At 41.9% G+C, this 16,895-nt stretch overlaps 1 protein-coding gene across 2 annotated transcripts in view; it reads left to right on the top strand.

Annotated features, from left to right (window-relative positions):
* GRIA3 (glutamate ionotropic receptor AMPA type subunit 3) overlaps window positions 1–16,895 on the top strand; it is a 194,744-nt gene that overhangs the window by 28,194 nt on the left and 149,655 nt on the right. The gene's annotated exons all lie outside the window — the stretch shown is intronic.

Below are 16,895 nucleotides of genomic sequence, written 5' to 3'. Positions count from 1 at the left end.
ACATAATTGTGTAATCAATTTTAATGGAAGGGAAGCATTTAAAATGATACAGATAATAATGTAATTATTTACATAACATTTGCAGACTAAAATAACGATAGCTAATACTGCTCCTATTCACTTGCATGATTTCTGTTTCTGTATGACGAGCTTGCAAATTGCAGCAATTTCCACTCCTATTCCTGTTTCTGAAAGAATTCCCCGACACCCCTAATTCCTAGTAAACATGTTTAGAGGCTAGGTTACAAAAACCAGGAATGATTTTCTACCTGTTCACCACTACAGTCTATTTGATTTCTTATCCTGCCTTTTGATCCAGAAAGATCTTCAAGGTGGCTTACATAAAAAAAAAAATCTGATGCAATAACATGAGAGATCTTTGTATCTTCCCCAGCAAATGTCAGCTAGAAAGGTTATGTAAACTGACTCCACTCAAAATATTCTATGCAAGGTTATAGTGAAGTTCTGTGCCTGGTGCTTGTATCCATGGAAGTCTATTTACACATGCCAAGGCATCACTTGTTGTGCATCACTTGTGTGTCTGAACCAGTCCTTGCTGGGAGGAAGCTGAATCTGTTAACTGACTCTGTTGAAAAGCATTGTCTTTTATACGGCAAAATGAAAAGTCTGAGTTGTGGCATCAGATCTGCAGGGTACAATTCGCATCATGGTAACTTGATTGATGCTGTCACCATAAATATGCATTGTTCCTTGGCTCTGGTTGAGTTGCTTCTGATGTTAACTATACATGGAGTTTAATTATTGAAATTGAAAGACATGACTAATTTAAGCATATTAATTCCAATGAGTCTACTCTGAATGGGATTTAGTTGACTACAACCACACCTATTTTTCCTCCGTGAATGGGATTAACTATGGTGGGGGTGGGGGTGAAGTAACAATTAAGTTCTCTGTAGCTTCATGGTGTTATTGTGGAACTGTATTTTCTCTACAAATTACCCCTTTGTTACTCCTTTATCTCTCTTTGTGAGCCTTGTGGGAATTTCACAGCCCAAAGATAGCGACAGCTGCCACCTATTGCTTAGCAGTCATATTTCTGTGACCTGATCACAGGAAAAAGACAGGGCAAAGATGGATAGTGAGATAGATTTGCCCTCCTATTTGAACTTACGAAAACATTAGGCACTATTCTTATTTACTTTCTTCACAGGATTCCCTAAAGTGCAAGAAAATGTCAGGTTTGGTCCCCCCCCCTTTTTTCCTTTAAATGCTTTTGATCCATCCTTAATGGTAACTTTTCCTGATACAATTTCATTTCTGCCAGTCAAAACTACACAGAGTGGCAGATTGACTTCATTCTCAGTTTTCCTAAGTCATAAACATGGAAAAAACTTCAGAAAAGAATTATAACATTCCTCCCCCATCAAACTCATTTTGCTGCAACAACAAGAAAAGAAGCTGAGAGAGGAGAAACATAGCAATAAAATAAAAAGGGGTGAGGAAGGTATAAGGAGAGCCCTGCCGGATCAGGCCTTGGGCCCTTTTGGGTGCATTCAGACCAATGCACTAATTTTCCTGGTTATATTGCTAGCACTGCTGCCCTGGCTTACAACGTACATTTCACTCTGCATTAGCTGCCATGTTATGGAACCATGGCTTTTTGACTAATATTGCCAACATGTCATGCTACATTTCATTCAAACCAATGGGTGTGGTGTGATACAACAGCAGACATCACAAAACATGTCACCACCCCCCAAACACATTACGTATGCTCAGATATGCTTCTTTCTCCCCCCCCCCCCTTGATTCATCCATAAAGGTGCTGGGAAAGAACTATATATAATTATCTGGGTTAATGGGATTGCAAATGGATTTCTTTTTCTGGGAGCAATTAACATGGAAATGAGTGCCAAGCTTCCATTAGATTCTCCTAGATTTTCAGAAGTTTTTTTCCCCTTTTTTGTTGTTGTTTTTCCATCGTAGGAAAGATTACATGACTAATCAGGTAAGTCCTACTCAGAGTAGGGCTTGGCTAACTCTGATTTTTTAATCTTTTTTTTTTAATTAATTTTTATTGATTTTGCATATTAACAAAGCAAAGAAATAAACACTTAAACAAAAAAATAACATGTTTTCCTCCTTCTTCCAACCCACCCCCCATGAGGTATTCCCATGGACAGTGTGCAGTCGAAGGTGGTGCATCTTATAGTTGGGTTTGTCCCCACCCCCCCTTCTCTCCCCAGAACCCCCCCCCTGCCACCGAGAGATCCTAGGGATATAAGAAGAGAGCGGGTGGGTGTTCACCCAACTATTTATCTAAACTTGATCAAAAATCACCCAAAAAGAGGAAAAAAAAGAAAAACCACAGGAATAGGGAAAAAAAAGAAAAGGAAAAAAGAACAGCTGCAAAAAAAAAAAGAAAAAAAAGAACAAATGCAAAAACAAAGAGGAACAATTATTAATTATTCCTTTCTTTTCTTTTTTTTAAAATCATTGTATTATTATGGGCTTCCCCTACCTCCCCCTTTTTCTGATTTTCATCTTTAACTCCATTTTAGCAGTTTTCTTCTCATATTCCCCATTCTATTTTCCAAACTCTCTAAACTTACTTCAATAGTATCCTTATTTCTATTAAATTTATTTTCTAACATCTTTTCCCATTCCCTCCCTCCCCTCCTCCCCCCAGCACTCCCTCTGCCACCGAGAGCCCCAGAGGAGAGAAAGGGAGAGGCAATGGTTCTTTTTCCAATTGGGATTTCCCTCCCTCCCCGCCCCAGGAGCCCCCCCTGCCACCAGGAGCTCCCCGCGCGCAGAGGGCCGACAAGAGGTCCAGAACCCCCAACCGTCCCTTCAATCATTCATCTTACCAAATTCTCTTTTTTGATACTTCTAAATAACTCCTAAATCTTATTTCTAACTTATCAATTTTCCCTTTTTTTTCCCATGCCCCAATTTCCCCCCCCCAGAACTCCCATAATTTTAAAAACCTTTTTACATTCCCAATTCTAGATTTTGTCTTTATCCTCGATTCTTTCCTCTCTATCCCCTGATCCCGGCCTTCCCCTTCCAGTCCAGCAAGTCCAAAGTCCGTGGTCCAGTTTTCAGTCCTTTTTTATCCATCCTATTAAACAACAAATATTCCTCCTTCATCCCACCCCCTTCCTGACCAATTTTTCAATCCAGTCTTCTCTGTTCTCTCCCCCCCATAAGTCCCTTCTTCTTTGCATGATGCTTTTCTTGTGAGTTTTTTGTCTCTTCAAAAATTCTTGCTTGTTCCCCTCCTGAGGAGGGTTAATTCCACTCTCAGCTAAGTCTTTATTCATTGACAAGTCCTGTATTTCATCATCATTTACTTCAATTGTGTTATAAATCGGTTCATCTGTCTGTTTATCCTCATGCACCATTTCTTGAAGTATTTCATCCTCCTGTAAATCTTGATCTTGGTTTGTTCCTTCCAATTGTTGTTGAGTCTTATACATATTAATTCTCATTTCCCACAAGAGTCTCAAAACTTTCTCCTGGAAGCCAGGTGTGTAATCTTCTGTTGGCATTTTTCTAGCTTTTCAAGGGCAGAGCAAGACTTGGAAAACAGGAAGTGGTTACAAGTTGCAGTTCTTCCACATAGCCCAAACTGGATACAGTATATTCTCAAATATCAAACCAAAAGTTTTAAAATGTCAATTCCTTCCTTTCACTCACCCCATTATATTCCACTCGCTGTTCTGTTCGGGGTGCTGAATTTCAGGGTACAGAGGGGGGTCTCTTCTTCAGCTAAATATATTTGCAGGGATTCTTATTGTCTATAACAGTTCTCCCCCCTAACCCTGCCTCAGGAGGAGAGTCTTTAGTCAGTCCTTGGAGATATTCAAACAATAAAGTTTTTAGCCCCCGGCACTGGGATTCCTCCTTAAGCTGCTTTCCTTTTTAGATCAGTAAGGGGGAGATCGGCTTCCGTTTTTTAAATCTCACCCCCATTCCAAATCTCAAATCCAATTTTAAATCTTTAAGTCCTTTTTACTCACGGTCTCTCAATTTCCTGATTTCTTCTTTGGAAAAATCCAGCGCTCTCCGCCTCCGGCACGGAGCTTCTCCCTGCGAGGGTAGCGATGGCGCTCCAAAATGGCCCCCGCGACTGCGACCCTTCTCGCTCCGGAGCTCTTATTAGAGCCTACCGGAGAGTTGGGGAGTCGGGATTGGGGCGCTGCTTGGCTAATTCTGCCCCCAGAACGCGCGATCTGGGGTTCTTTGGGGTGCAGCGGCGCTCCCGCTGCTTCCCCCTCCCTTGCAGAGACGGGTCGCCTCGGAGCTCGAGACGAACCCCGCCGGACGGCGCTGGCGCTGAACCGGAAGCCTGATTTTTTAATCTCAGTGGGTCTTCTGTGAGTATGATTCAGCTGTATACAGCCTTTGCATATCACTTTGTCAGGTGATGTCCATACCCATGTAGGACATCATGTTAGTATTTCATTCTGTGGGGGGGCCACACACACACACACACACACAGCATTACTGGCCCAGAGGGCTTTTGAAATAGCTTGGAGCTGAGACCAAATGCAACATGAGCACCACATATAAAAGATGTGAGCAGAACCTTCAGTAAAGCAGAATAATCTGAGCAAAGGGGGTGCTCAGGTATCTCTGGCTGGCCTAGAACCTCAAATATTGGCCTAGAACATCTCATTATTTTAGCCTGTAACATGTTGAGGGTCCAGTGGTGCCATCAGACCAGCACTTTGGGACAGAGGTCCAAGGTTCCACCCTCCAGAATGGGTAGGAGGGCTATCAAATACAGCCATGCTGGCTTCCGACAATTTGAAACAAGTGAAATAATATGCATTGCCATCTAAAGCATTTTGAGGAGAGAGTCATTGAAAGAATGCACCCACCCCAGGGATGAGGCACAATTAGTAGTCAACTTTGGGACAGTTGACAGAAGTAGAGTTGAAAAAGTTAAAGTTCATGGGGCAGAAACGGTGACCTAATTTGTTTTTCCTTAAAAAAACAAACTCATTTCCAGACATGTGCAAAGTGCTAGTGGGGGGGGGATCTAGGATGAGGCAGATGTTGTGAAGGTGGGCGAGAGACAGAATTTGGCCTAAATAAATAATACGCTGCTGAGCATGTGAGCACATTCAGTGCCTTTTAGCATTTCTAAGTAAAGAGACAGATGTCACTAGAAATGCAAGGGAGGGAGAGCAGATGTTTGCCATGGACCCATAAAAATTCCCCTGCGAAAGCATTTTTCTCTTTGGTCTCTTTCTCTTTGAATTTTGCGAAAATTTTGCTAATCTTATCATGTCATATGGGTGGAAGTGTCCTCCATGCTATACTACCACACCCACAATATATTATTTAAGATAATAGAAATCTAATATGTGGGAGAAATTCAAGTCGTGGCACATTGCAAGGCAAATCTGTCTGACTTGCAGTTTCTGAAACAGTACACCAGCCCAAACTCAGCCATCCTCTGAAATTTGCTGTCCTCTGAATTTTGCAATGCTGTTCTTCAGGCAAGTAATGTGCACAGGAATCAACACACTACTGTAACATGTGGATAAAATGCATATGTTAGTGAGAAAAGCATGCAAAAGTCCATTATTTTAGGGTACACTGCTTTGCAGAAATGTGTGTATCGTGCAAAATTACATACAAAATGGGTACAATAAAAAAGAAATTGCGTTAAAATGCGGATGAATTGTCGTGTGGACATACTGGTGTAGAAATGTTGATAACGGGATTTAAGGCTGGAAAAACAGCAAACTCCAATGGACTTTCAAGCATTTTAAATAATGTTAATGTGCCCTTCATTGTCAAGGAGACAATCCCAGGGCAGGGTACATTTAAAGTGAAACAACAGATCGAGCATCGGGCAAGGAAAGCTAAAATATACACAATCACCATCCTCTTCCATCAAGCAATTGAATCAGGCCCAGGCACTAATAGCCAGAAAAAAGCTGGACAAATAACTTTAGCTGGCACAGAAAGCTCAATCCTTATCTCAAAAATGTGGAGATTCTAGGGCTGGGGTGCCACCACTGAAAGAGCCCTGTGTAAATATTTAGCACAGGGGTGGGAACCTCCCCAGCCCTTTCCAGGCCACAGTCCTCCCCAGCCTTGCTTCTTACCTCCTGTGAGTGTTTTTGCTTTACTGGCATGTGTCCTCTAATAATGTCTCTTGACTGCCTAGATAGAGAATAAGGAGGCAGGGAGGAAACTAGCCTGCTGTACAGGAGTAAAAACAACATTTGTTCTGCCCACTTTTGACTCTGGCCCCACCCAGCACTGGCATGTGGCCCCTGGAGAGTTGCCCAGATGGAAATAGTCTGAAAAATGGTCTGAAAAAAATATAACATTACCCTGGTTTAGAAGGTAGTATTAGCAGCAGCATGCTAACTGCACCAAACTTCTATTTGTGATCTGTGCTCTGTACATATTGTGATTCTCTCCACTTCAATTATGTCACCTTAAACATGTTGCTAACCAAACAGAAAGTTTAGAAGGGCATAATGATTTTGCCCCATCTAAGCAAAACAAGGCCTGGGCTAATGTCATGGCTTGGTGGCAGTTTATGCATGTGTGTGTGTGTGTGTGTGTGTGTGCGCGCACACACACACACACACACACACACACACACACACTGGATGAACTGCATTATAGAGCTACAAAGGCAATATTGGCTTGATTACATTCTTGAGAGAACTGATTGCCTTCTGATTGCATTCTTCCTGATTGCTTTCCTTGCTGTTAATAATCAGGGGCATCCTTTTGCTCCCTGTTCAAAGTCAACAGTGGGAAACCTGTGACCTTGCAGATTTTCTTGGACCACTCCTCCCAACTTCACTGACTAGTGGACATGCTGGGAGCTGAAATCCAGCAACATCTTAGGGTGCCACAAGGAGTGCCTACTTGGCCCTGCGATCCTGGGTGTCCAGAGCTGTGGATGCCATGCAGCATGCATGGCCCTAGCAGACCTATGCCAGAGTGCCAGTCTTGTTCTGGAGCCTTCTGTTCAACGGTGTAGGCAGCACAATCTTTTAAAATAAAATAAAATGAATATTATAAATATTTATCTTGCCCTCCTCCTCTGATTTCCATTCCTGGGAATTCCAGTCCAGTCCTGAATTCCCAGTGCTGGGAAAAGGCTACTTCTGGAAAAATCAGTATATAATTAGAGATTATATTTCACTTGTCCCTCATCAGTACTGTATAGATGTTATTCAGGCTGTGTTTAATTCGTCTCCCCCAACTCAGGCTGGCTACTTATTGTGGAGCAAGAGTGGGAGGAAATGGCTTGGGGATATTTGCAGAAGTGGTGTCTCTGTATGTGAAGTATTCAGTCATTCATCTATTCTCCACCCCCATCCCCACACCCAATACTGCCCGCCCTACTTGTTGTCTCAGCAAACATAACTTTGGGAGGGCTCTTATGTTGAGGGAGCTGTAGTCTTAAATCCTCCTCAAGTTCTATCTGTCTGCTCCAGTTTTCCCAGGTCTGATCCTACCGATCAGTACCGTGTTTCTCCAAAAATAAGACACCATCTTATATTTATTTTTCCTCAACAAAAACCACTATGGCTTATTTTCAGGGGGTGTCTTATTTTTTTCCTCCTCCCCCTGCCGTGGCCGGCATTGCTGCTGCGCCTATCAATATGTCTTATTTTCGGGGTATGCCTTATATTCCTTGAATGCTTAAAAATCCTGCTATGGCTTATTTTATGGGTATGTCTTAAAATATGAGAAAAGGGGTACTTACCATGCAATACCAGCCCAGCAATGTCCAAATATAAGTTTTTTAATATCCAGTGTCTCTTCCTTGCTGTTGATGGGACCTAAGGAGGCTAGAATATAACTGAATCTACCATTCCTTACAATCAGAATGAATTCAATTCAGCCTCTTTGACAATCGCTTTTTAAAAAATGAAGCTCAGTTGTGTTCGTTGTTTCCAATGCCATTGTTGTCCAAGGTAAGGTTTGTACTGAGTGATAACAACACTGACTGTGGAAGCATGAATTTGTTCATGGAGATGAAAAAGTTGACAATAGCTTTAACAAAACCCACTATCTTTCTGTTCTTTGAACTGCTACTTCTTGGAAAATGAGGTCTCTTGTCGCTCCTCATTTTTGAAGAGACACTTTACTTAATCTGTTGAATCCGCCTGTGAAACTGTATTATCCTACTTTTCCAAGCATGGGTACTAGAAGGATGCCAAGGATGCATCAATAAATCTGTTCAACCAGCTTGTAAGTTTGGGGCAAAATAACCTCTATATATTTTTCAAGTTCAAAGAGGTAAAGGTAAGCTAGAAATTGTGATTTGGGCCATCTGCATGGAATACCTTTTTGCATTAAAAGGAAGACTGATTTTATTGCAGTATTATTTTTCATGTACTTATCAACACTTCTGCTCTGAAAAGTAAGTCATCCACCTATCCGAAATGCAAGGTCACTCCCTTTAGTAGCAAAGTCCATCGTTAAATGTCAATAAAATTACATGCAAAGTGGAGCCACCCAAAAACAAAGAGGAAAATATCAGCATACTTTGAACAGCATAAACATGTTTTTTGGCAGGGGTGGGGAACAGATACAGAACTGACTCACTCTCTGCAGGGCAGATCCTCTCACCTATCAATCACAAGACATCCTATGATGTCAGGTGTCAGAATTCAAAAGAAGAATTGGGAGTATACTCAATGCACTCCTGGTTCCTCCTTTGCTGCCCGGGACTGAATTCAAGCTACAGCTGACAATATTCCTGCTGAACGCAGGTCTTGCTTTCAGCAAATTCAGCTCTGATTGCAAGCCTTGGCTCCACCCTTTCTGGGAGCTCTGATCAGGAACTCCCAAGTGGAGGTGATGCAAGTGGGTTTTGCAATCTGTGCTGAATTTAAATCAATCCTAATCATTGTGCCATGTGTTCCCCTCCTGTGCCTTAGATCCTGAAGCCTGCTTGGAAGCAGAAGGCTCAGAAAACTCTTTCCAGTTGATCTCTCCAGAAATTCCTCAAGGGTGTTGCCACACCATGCTAGGTCTATCCTTGCATCCTGTAACTCAAGTTGGTGTACTTAGATTTCTCCCAATACCCTGTGAAGTACCATAGGGTGATAGAGAATGACTGAATGAACAGAGATATGAACTGTAGTCCAAGACCAGCTATCTACTGAGTACGTTATAGTTGCTTGCATACCTCTCTGATCACAATAGCAATTTGGGTTCAGTGGGGCAGAGAGAGAAGGAGAGAGAGAGAGAGAGAGAGAGAGAGAGAGAGAGAGAGAGAGAGAGACTTTCCCAAGGCCAACCACTGAACATATTGTCTGAACTGGGATTTGAATCTTGCTCTGCGCATATGACCCAAGCCATCAGATTTTGACCTCTGCCTCTTCCGAAAATGCAAAATGCATTTTGAAAGCAGCAATGACTCCTTCGCTGTGCAATCAGATACTCATTGTTCAGTTTCCCTCCCTGTTTCTGGTGTGCACATTACTCAGCAGTGCACCAGACATCTCTTTTGTTATGTGTCAATTAACTGAGCTCGATAAATACTGATTATGCATAATTTACATTGAGAAATCTTTTTCTTTTCCTGTGAATGTGTTTGGTTTTTGGTTTTTTAAAGATGATGAATTGTCCTGTGTTATTATGTTGAAGAAGAAGGGCCCTTTTGACGGCTAAAATTGATGCAGCATCTGGATCATACCCCCTGCACCTTTGGGAAGACTCATGGGTCAATTCCCACAAAAGACTGAACCTTTGTCCTCCTCTAGGGATAGACATGCAATCACAAATACTGCCGCTTCTTCTTCTTCTTCTTCTTCTTCTTCTTCTTCTTCTTCTTCTTCTTCTTCTTCTTCTTCGCTTTCTGGTCTTTTCTGGACTAAATGTGCGAGGAGGTTATTGTTTATATTGTATGTATACATTGTTAGAGCCTGCAGATTTGACAGATTTCTTCTGATTCTAGTGCAGAGCTGGAGAACCTGTTGCCCTCTCGATGTTACTAGACTATGGGTCCCATCACCCCTGATTGTTAGTCATGCCGGCTGTGGGCGACGGAAGCTGAGAGTCCAAGGTTACATCCAACACCATACATTTAATGCACATTTATACCACAGTTACTGCTTTCCCTCAAAGTATCCTGAGGACTGTAGTTTAGCCCTTCAAAGAACTATAATTCTCAACATCCATAACATCCCAGGATTATTTGGGGACCCAACAGCATCAGAAAAGCCACAGGTTCTCTCGTCCTGCCCTGCTCTCGTAGATGCTTATTGTGGAAGAACAATATTACAAAATTATTATTGCTAGCAGTATCTGTTGGAAAACTAACCAGGGATGGTAAGATCTGGTCAGCTGACCAACATATATTAATTGCCCTAAGTTAACCATGCCAATTGATTTTGGTGGGTCTACTCTGGGTAGGACTAGCTTTTACTACAACTCCTAGATTAGTGGTCCTCCTCCTTGTTCAATGACTTCATGGTGAAATAACACACTTTTTTCCTTTCATAAAGAGGACTCAATTCCTGTGATTCGGCAAAGAAGCCATTAAGCAAAGGTGCATTTCATAAACTAGAGCCCAACAGCTGCTTTGGAGCTGTGAAGTTAAATGATAGCTCCCTCTGGAAATGGCCCCTTGCAATAGATATTCCAGAATTGATCCATGAATGCAACATACAGCATTATTCTAAGTATTCTTTTAATGGATATAAGCCTACAGTTGTATATTAGTCTAGCAGGTGCCTTACACTGCCAATTGATTTTATTTTCTTTCTCATTTTTTCCTTCCCTTATGCTATAAAATTCTTGTTTAACTGTTTGATTATTATTTAAAGTATTGATCCAGCAAATGGTGTACAATGCAGTTGGGGCAACAACAACAAAAATAATAATACATCCAAGAGGGAGGGATCACCTGGTATATAAACAAGCAATAGGCAGCATTTGACCTGTCAGAAATTTTGTCTGGCCTAGTGGCACAAAATTAGGAGATTTCAGCTTTTATTTTCTCTTTTTCCATTTGAGAAAAACAAACAAATGAATGACTAGTATAAAACTCTCAGAATACTTTTTTTCTGAGATAATTTGTGTGACTTCCCTTTTACACACTCATACCCACACACACACACACCCAGAAAAAGAAAGGCTATGGCCCTTCCCCCAAACGCACCACAATATCCACCCAATGGTGACCAGACACAGAAATCTGCTGCTGTCAGGCTCCAGTTTTGGCTGACACTCATCTTCAACATATTGAGCTAGCTTTGTGTGTTGGTGAAGACATTAATCTGCATACTGTTCTCTCTCCTTAAAAAATATATTTAAAAAAAACCAAATTGCCTGGTTGTCCTCCTTTTTAAGACCTTGGGAATTAAGGAAACCTGCTTGCTGGCTTGACAGCAAGGAAATTTTACTTGAACAGAATGGAAAATTAGGTGTAGCTGTGTAACCCCTGTCTCCAGCATTTTGCCACAATCTGGCCTAGCTGCAACTGAGCTATTAAAACTCTAATCAGCTTGCCTGCTTACCTGAAATTTGGCCGAGTTCCTAATTGCTAGCCCTTCTAATTAATACCCAGCAAAATAATGAGGATAATTCTTAGTGGTTAGCATTTAAGCATAAATTCTGAGATAAAATTTTTAGTTCATGTTGCAACATCCCACAAAAAACACTATTAATAGCATGGTGGGTTCTTATATATTCTGTTGCTTTTTAATCTGCCCTGATCCTTAAACCTCCATTTTAGATTTTGGCAAAACTCCCACGGGCAGTGGAGGCCAGTTTATTATGTTGTAACTCAAGCCCCATCATCTCCAGGTAGGGCTGGGAATGCCCCTACTCTGAAATACTCAAATGCCACCAATCACTGTAGACAACACTGAGCTAGATGGAGCAATTGTCTGATTCGGGATACGACAGCTTCCTTTGTTCTAACACAACCTCACCTGCTCTGCTTTTTTACTTACAGCCATTCAAGAGGGGCACATTGCCTGTCAGCTTCCTCTTTCTCAGTCTCAGGGTCAGCCTTGTAAAACTCACCATGGAGAAGGATGGAGACAAATGTAGAATGAGTTGCCCCTACCTGTCATTGTTTCTGGTGCCACCTACTGGTGGTGTCTTTGCCTTTCACCCAATAGGCACTATCCGCTGTTAGACACAAATTGCCCTCATATCCAGTGAAGACAATTTGTTAAATATTCCTTGGACAAGGAATGTCCTGCTAAAATGCTGGATTCTGCATTCTGGATTCTGTTTTTTTTTAGAATAGAATAAGTAATGTGGGCTGTTGGTTTTTTTTTTTTGAAAAAACAAAAGAGAATAGATTTGTGAACTCAAGGCAAAAATGATGCTTCCTTTATTTTTATATTAAACCTTACAGTAAGCTAAAGGAAAGATGATATTCTGCATGTTTTCCCATATTGAAAATAACATTCTGCAAATAGAAAACTTAGCATGTTAAGGAAAGGATTCTCTCCCCACCCTTCCCCTCAGCATGTCCATTTTCTATAATATGGAGAAATAATCAGACATATGGTAGGTACCTCACCTTGGTCTGGGCTATAAACTTGCTGGCTTGACAATGATGTGCATGTCTACTCAGAAGTAAGCCGCTTTGTGTTCAGTGGACTTGCTTTCACATAAACGTATTGGTGCTTCCATATCAGGTTTAATTTAAGAACACAATAAAAAATATCTTGTTCTCACCATGGCTAACCAGATGCTGACGAGAAGCAAACAAGTAGGATGTGAGCACAACAGCACTCTCCCCACTTGTGATTCTTGCAACTGCAGGTAAAACATGGCTATTGCAGCTAATAGCCTCCTTGAACAGGTAATTGCAAATAAGTCATTGAGATATTGCAGGTACATTGTTGACCACAGAGGTTTGTTCGTTTACTGTGTACTTACATTCTCAAGAGGAAAGACAAATCCAGATTATACAGAGAAAGGAATATGGGCAGGCATTCTGATTCCAATGAAGTTGTATGGATGCTGCAAAAAAACAACAACCAACCTATAATCAAAAAAGCTTTCCCCATAAACACTCGCCTGGCAGTGTCCTATAGAGGATTGCTGCTTTCATACTAGTTTTTCAGTTGCTATGAATGATCTAAGGCAGTGGTCCTATTCCCACATATATGGGAGTAAGCCCCATTATGCTGATTTGTGAAACTCGATTGAGCACAGTGATACTTATCTCTGACTAAACATGAAAGGAAATGCTCTGCATCAATGCATTTGTGGTGTTCAAAGGTGTGGGCCGGAGTATTAAAAATCCAGGCATGACTCTACAGACAATTAAAATATATTGAGGAGTTCTGCCTGTGACCTGTCTTGACCTGGCAGGGAAACTCTTGTTGTCATGTATGAGTTTCAGAATGAGCAACCAATTAGCAAAGAGTGACCAAAGAGTCATTTTCTATCCCAGCTGGTCCTTAGAACAACTTGAAACTAACAGCTTGAACCTGAGTTTGCTTATTCCCTCCCTTACCTCCCACCAAAAGCATCTCCCTTTTGTGTCATGTATTTTTTAAATTGTAAGTGCTCTCTCTCACACACACACCCTCTCATTCTCTCTCTTTAGTGATTTGGGATCTGCTCTGGGAATGTTTCCTGTCTGAATTGTGGGGTAATTTATTGTTTTAATGAATACCTTTTCTGTTTCCAACCTCTGTTTCATGAATGTCTAGCCATGTTGTTGTTGGTTCATCTATGCAGCTTTTAATTTCCAGGAGGAGAGATGCCAAAATGATCTGCCTGGAAACTTTATCATAAAAACCCCACCACTTCCTTCCAATCCCTCATATCTGTGACTTTATACTTACTTGGGTCCATCTAGGTCAGGCATCCCCAAACTTCGGCCCTCCAGATGTTTTGGAGTACAATTCCCATCATCCCTGACCACTGGTCCTGTTAGCTAGGGATCATGGGAGTTGTAGGCCAAAACATCTGGAGGGCCGCAGTTTGGGAATGCCTGATCTAGGTCAATGTTGTCTGCAGCTCTCCAGGGTCTTAAGGGAATGTTTCCAGCCCTACTAGGAGATGCTTGGGTTTGAACCCAGGACCTGCAAGCCAGACAAGTGTTCTCACTGAGCCACAGCCCTCTGAAGTTGCTGAAGGCTTATCTTGTCTGTTCTCTGTGTGTTTCAGGATTAAGATCTGACAATGGGCTGAAGCTTCTGAGCCCTAGCCTAAATTAAGACCTGCAATACTTTCTGCTCAAGCAGAAGGAGCTGTCCAAGGTGCTAGAGGTCTTTTTTAAAAAAGATTGTTTTAGCAGGAGATGCCAAAGACTGAACAGGGGTCTTCTACATGCACTCTACCCCTGAGCAATGTCCCTTGACCATCAATTATCAGGCTGCATTAAGCTAAAACAACGGACAAGCTATCAGACCTTAAGGAATGTTATTAAATAGCTGCAGCGTTTATATAGAAACTCTGACACTGCCTGTTCTGAGGTTATTTTAAAATGCTGCAACCTTTCCATTTTGATGATGCCCAAACATCTATTAATACTACAGTTATTTATATAATTAATTGTAGTTAAAGTCTTTTTCTGATTTTAAGGGGGGAAGTGTCCCAACTACCTGAAATATCCTAAGTCAGTGGATCCCATCAAAAAATTCCCTATGGAATGCTTGAAAATTGCTGAGCATCTTCACAAAGAACTTAATGATTTTGCTCCCTGTTGTTTCAGAATTGCAGTGGTCTTTTTAAGCTCTCCCCCTCCCTCTTTCTTACTGCTTCCTCCATTCCCATGTATTGAATCTCCACTCCTTTCAAGTGCCTTGACAGCCTCTTTTAGCAGCTTGGGACTTTTGTGCAGCTTTACTCCTCTGAGGATGAGAAGGCAGAGTCTCTTCTCACCCTCCACTACCTCCACAGACCACCTGAAGCTCAATGGTGGTCTATAGACCCATGCTTTGGGAACCTCTGACTTAAGTGAGCAAAATGATGGTACTGCTTTTAAAATGAGTGAGGTATCCCTGAGTTATTTAAGCCAGAGAGGATCTAGCAGAGGGAGGGAGTTTGGAGGGCTTTTGTTCAAATCTGGCAGGTTGCAGACTAAAGTGCCAATTTCATGCTTGAGTTTCTCTCCCTTCCCCCCACCCCAAAATAAAAAAACCCAACTCTTCTGCATAATGTTTAGCTTCCTAGGCAATCTGCTCAAATAAAGGCTGCATCATGGCTCAACGTCTACACAAATTTTGGCTTTGTGAACTAAGCTCAGAAATGAAGCAGCAAACAAATACTGGTTTGCAAATGTAAGCACGTCTCTTTTTGTCCTGCACTTTATTGAAAATAGCTCTTGCTATTCTGTCGCAATGCCCTCCCCCGGCAGCTTAGAATGAGGGTTTCAAAAACAACTCCCTCTCCAAAGAATCCAGACAATCATATAGTACAAATGGAACAGCAATGTGTGGAGTTTTCTCTATTATACAGGTATTAGTATAACAGGGAGGGGGAACCTGGTGCCTTGTTGGACTTCAACTCCCATCATCCTTGACCATTGGCCATGCTGGCTAGGGCTGCTGGGAGTTGGAGTCCCACAACATCTGGTGAGCTGTAGGTTCCACACCCATGTCATTTCGCCTCCTTCTGTCTTACATAATGCCATTTCTAGGAATGGCGGCATTGCCAACATACTGAAAAAAGTCTTCCCTGAATCCACATTTGATGCTCCATTTCTCTGCCACTCTTTTCTTAACCTTTCAGTTTTGAATAAGAAGGATGCTCATAAAATGCCCCCCCCCTCCTAGAGAAGAAAACAAGAACAAAAACAGAAATGCAGCAGCAGCATACTCCTGCACGCAACAGAGGCTAGTCCATTAGGGTGAATGGGGGCACTGACCAACCAAACTCAACTTGTTTTCAGCCACCTCCCTGCTTTCTTTCTGACAAGTTCAAGCACTGTCAGCTTTCCACCTCCTTAGTCTCAGTGTTGTCGTTACAGAACTCATAAGGGAGGAGGATGGAGATGAAACTGGAATTAGTTGGCTCAGCCTGCCAATGGCTCTGCATCTACCATTGCCTCCTCCACCACTGTTTCCATCTGATGTCCAAAGACCAAATGGTGGCAGCAAATGAATCTCTCTCTCTCTCTCTCTCTCTCTCTCTCTCTCTCTCTCTCTCTGGTATTCGACAGATAATGTTCTATCTCTGGTCATCACATACCTAAGCTCTTCAGGCTCTTGCATATACCGTAACTTGCCATAGGGCATGATGCAGTCATAATTGCTGATCACTTACAACAGGTCAGTGGGATTTACTCCTGCATAAATGTATATAGGAGTAGAGAATCTTTCTGTGTCTTCCATGTTGAGGTGTAGACTGTAAGCCCCTCAGGACAGGGAACTGCTGTCTTTTGTTGCTGTTGATATGCTTTATTTTAATAGCACAATAAATGTATTGGTGGTGGTATACTTATTATAATTATTTATTATTAGCATGTTAACAACCGCTTTGGCTACACCTTCATGACCTTTTTGCCCTGCTGCCACATAGCCACTACCCCTTTAGATCCAAACATCACTGCTTTGCATTCAGAAGGTGCTAGGTTCAATCACTGGTTTCTGAGGTTACAAGGAGCAGATAATGATACGTTTAGTGCTCCTTGAGGGTTCTGCATTGCAGTGTAGAATTCAGTTCCATCTACTTTGCAAGTCCATTTCTGCAAATGGCTAACCACAGCATATAAACGAGGTGAGAGGCGCGGCAGAAAAATATCAATGTTAGATAACCAGCATGCAGATCATTAGAGAGTCGCTCTGTGTTTTGCTTCATGCAAGTGGAACTAAAGCATGCAAAATCGATGGGATCTGTAGGTACACTAGGATCAAATGCTGCCATGGTTATCCTACCCTAAAAATAGCCTTGTAAATGTGATGTCTTCAGTTTGTGCTGGGATGTTTTTAGAATTCCACCAGATTCAGACAGAG

Source organism: Zootoca vivipara, chromosome Z (assembly GCF_963506605.1).
Source record: "Zootoca vivipara chromosome Z, rZooViv1.1, whole genome shotgun sequence".
Classification (NCBI taxonomy): Eukaryota; Metazoa; Chordata; class Lepidosauria; order Squamata; family Lacertidae; genus Zootoca; species Zootoca vivipara.
This window is presented reverse-complemented; position numbering and strand designations above follow the sequence as displayed.